This window comes from Lolium perenne, chromosome 2 (assembly GCF_019359855.2).
Source record: "Lolium perenne isolate Kyuss_39 chromosome 2, Kyuss_2.0, whole genome shotgun sequence".
NCBI classification, from domain to species: domain Eukaryota; kingdom Viridiplantae; phylum Streptophyta; class Magnoliopsida; order Poales; family Poaceae; genus Lolium; species Lolium perenne.
In genome coordinates, this window is record NC_067245.2 from 229,668,373 (window position 1) to 229,672,823 (window position 4,451).

Here is a 4,451-nt window from a genome sequence, read left to right on the forward strand (position 1 = left end):
ATTAATCACCATGTTCGGATTGAGGGGGCGGAAGAAGGGGAGGAAGTATTCCGCCTAGACTGGGACGAGACCCGGCTTCGAGATTTCTAGAGAATGGTGGACTCGACGAGAGAGGAGAGAGACATATATTATACTAGTATTGTATTTATAAACATAATAATACACGAGGAGGAAGATACAAACGGTTATACTACTAACTGAATTCACTGCAACTATCAAGCACGCACATCCTTCATCATCTCCAGATAAGTAGAGCACTAGCAATCTGTGGTGACCCGGCATACCACTGCATGGTGTAGTATGTAAGTCTGATATAACACCAATGAAACACCGTTCCACTAGTATTATATCGCTCAGAGTGGTACAACAGAAACATATGCGGGTCCAAGGCATGTCTATGGAATTACAACATTGACTCTGTTACATAAGATCATCACAGCCTCCTACTTTACAATGAGGTAAAACTGCAAATAACTCCAGAAGAACGACTCGTAGTCCAGTCTTATCACAAACTCTATTTGTAGAGTATTTAACTAGCTATAGAGGCTATGAATAGATTTTAGCTAAATAGGAGATAGGTTTAGGAAGCCAGTTCCCTTCTATGGCTAATCTAGGTTTTCTCCTTGCTGGATGTGGTATTTGACTCTTCTGACAGGGTCCTGTCCCTTGAAGTAGTTGTTGACTCCTCGGCCTTCGTGTTGTATTGTAGATCCTCCTTCGATGCCTCCGTATCTAAGCAGGGGATTTAAGAGTGGGATGAGTACGAGCGTACTCAACAAGTTCATTATAGGAAAGAGGTGTTTAATGGACTAGCTACGGCATAGGACCAGAAAGTCTAATACCAATGCAGGTTTTCATAACCATTTCTTCAAAAGGTTGCTTTTATTCAGAAGAACTATGTCCGTCAGCCTTCACCGGTTTACTAGAACTTCATGGAGTTCCTTTCCGGCAACGTTCGCAGTTCCAAACCTGGAACAGGGAGTGACAGGTCACGATTCATTACACTCTGCAGAGGTGTGTTGCTTTACCCATAAGAGATCTTAACCTTGGTGCCAACCGAGCCGCGAGCTCGTCCACACTTCCTTTGGTGTGAGGCCCGGTATAAGGTCATAGCCAATCATACTCCTCCGCTACCTCGCACACCCACCCTTTGTTGCATACCCCGACCCTGGGTCCTCGCCGGTCCTCTTACACCAATTAAGGATGGACCCCGACCACGACGACAGTCTGGGACTCGTTAACCAAACTCCTTCGCCGGTAGCTGCAACCCATCATAGACCACATTACCGTGGGGAATTAGAAGGGGATCCCCACCCTCCAGTTGTTCCGCAAGCAGCAACCGCTACGGTAAGCATTGCAATACCGTGGGGAATTAGAAGGGGCTCCCCACCCTCCAATTGCTCCGCAAGATACAACCGCTACGGTAAGCGCATCCGTTGATGTACAAGAGGTGGAAATACGATTGACTATTCCGTCCCACTCCAGATCTTATGGTTAACACGGGTATTACGGCACAAGAATGACTGGACGACATTTGTTGTTTAATCCTAGATGGATATAAACCCTTGCAATGGAACCTCCACCATATCAACACAATCCATGGTTCCATTGCCCACCACTTAGTCATATTCATAGTTATGAAAATAGTGGTTTTGCTTTTTATGCAATAGTGATAAACATAGTACTTTGCAAGTAATTTGATAAAAATACTCAAATGACATGAGCAAGTGATGAACTTGCCTTTCTTGACTACAAGATTATGCAGGCAAGGTCTTCGATACGCAATAACTCCAAATTCTGAAATAGCATCATCGTCCGGTAAGGATAATGTTTAAAAGATTGGCAAGGATGCAATAATGCATAAGTATGAGATGCAATCGCTCTAAGCGTGACCTAACCCCGATGATTTAGGATCAGTGAGTTGTAATAATTGGTTCAGGGTGTGTTGCACTTTTAGAGTGATTCACAAACAAGGTTCTTATTAAGGATTGGTTGCTTGGTATCATAAACAGGTGTTGGAATATATCATAATAATAACACTAATAGCACACAACAATAACATTTGATATAATCCTAACATGTAATGAATAGTGGTTGGTTTTAGCACTATATGACATGGTTAATGATTAATTATCATATACTTCAAAAGAATAACTTTTGAAGAACATGTTCTTTAATAAAGAACAAGTGTGATAATTAGGGTTGTGGAGTTCTATGGTTTACTATATTTCTAATTGGTTTCTGGAGTAAGATGGATCTCAACAAAGTTGGATTCATTAATAACTAGGGCTTGTATGGTTTTAGTGAAGCATATTATAATCAAATCATTATATATAGGTGTTATCAAGGTTGGTAGACCTTGTTGTTGATAGCTGGATAGGGTTTATCAATCCTATTAAGCAGGTTTGATGGCTACTCCCTATTTTCTTCAAAAGAATAACTTTTGAAGAACATACTTCTTAAGTAATAAGAAGTATTGCAATTAGGGTTTATAGGTTCTATTAGATAGGGTTGATGAACACTCTCTATTTACTTTAAAAAGAATAACTTTTGAAGAACATACTTCTGAAATAATAAGAAGTATATCAAATAGAGTTGAGGTTGACTAGGGTTTGCTATTGGATCCACTAAGTAAGAAATGATTAGCTCCTAAATAGGATGGTTCATAATTATGAAGTACTTGTAGGGTTTAGTGGACTATGATCATGTAATGATAAATATTAGGCATAGATGCTATTGGAGTTCATCACAGTGGTGTGATGCTAATTAAGGATGGTTAAGGATGGTGGTCTTGGGAATAGGAACTAGGGTTTTACACTTGGTTCGTCCTACTAGATCAACAATTTTTATTTAGATGAGAACATAACATAGCAATTAACTAGTGATAGGCCGGGTTCTTACATCTTATGTGGACATATGTATGTCTTTAGTTGCTAATCATGGCTCTATGATTTGAAAGATAGAACCATGATCACATGTTCTAACCTTGGGTTTAGGTTAGAAGCAAATTAGGGTTCACATGTAGTAATGGAGCTAAAGTCTAAATGGCATTAGGGTTTTAGGATTACACATGAAATGATGAGTTCCTAGTTTTCTTCATTATGGAAGTAGGGTTTACTATTTACCATATAGTTCTATGATTAATAACTTCATTTTAAATTTGAAGTTATTAATAACTTCAAAATAATATTGAATATGACATTTCTTATTTTTAAACAATTAATAATTAGGGTAATTATTAATCAGGGTTTAAATCTCTCTAATAATGATTTAACAAAATAACCAATAAAGAAAACTAGTTTTAATGTTTTATTTATTTATTTACTTGTTTTTATTTAATTTTGGAAATTTTTACTAATTATTGAATTTTAATTGAATTTAGAATTAAAATTAAAGGCTTAAATAACAAGTATTAAATAATTGAATTTTTATTAAAATAAAATTTTCATTTTATATTTTTATTGGATAGAGTTTATCTTTATAAGAATTTTGATATCTTATATTTTTTTTTTGAGCTTTTATGAATTTTCTAGATTTATTTAAAGTTGTAGAAATTATTGGATTTGAATTAAAATGAAAAGAACTGCTAAACGCACACTGCTGATTCTACCCGTGGTCACTGACCAGTGGGCCTATGTCCACGTCAGCCGCCACGGTGTCATTGACCAAGGTCAAAATTGAAACTATGGCATGTGAGTTCTCTGCCGGCGGAAATTGACGACGGCGATGAGGCTACGGACGGTTTACGGGCGCGCGGTGATTCTCTAGCTGCTCTACGCGTCACGGGGATGCTAACGGTGGTGGCGCCGCCCATTATTGGTCGCCGGTGCTTGCCCGACGGCAATGCCGAGCGGCGGAGCTCGCAGGTCCACGACGATGGCGCAGTACAGAGAGCTAGGGAGGGTGCGAAGTGGTCCACGAGGAGCAGAAGCTCACCATGAACACGTAGGAGGGCTCAGGCGAGGCAGAGGTGGCCGGACGGCGACTTCATCGTCGATGGAGACGGTGGCCAGGAGCGGAGAAGATGAGCTCGGTGAGGTCGATTTAGTATGTTCCAACCCGATTCCTCGCGCAGACGAAGCAAGTCGAGGACGGCGGTGACGCTGGTGTCCACGGCGAAGCTCAGGGAGGTCCCTAACGGCGGCGATAGCCGGAGACTGTACGGGCTAGGGTTTCGGTTTGGGCGGAAATTGAGCAGAGAGAGGGGCATAGGAGGGCTCCTGCGCGTTTTATAGGGTCTCTGCGTGCGCTGGCAGTCAAAATCGGTGGCGATCACGGGACGTGGAGCTCGTCGTCGTGCTGGCGCCCTCGCGTGCATCGACAGTGGCGAAGACGAAGACGAGGACTTCATCTTCAGTCTTATCCTCACGAAGAGGTACACGGGCTGGGTTGGGCTGTGTTTTGAACTGGGCCAGGCTGCTTAATGGGCTGTGTTGCTGGGCTGCTGCGGC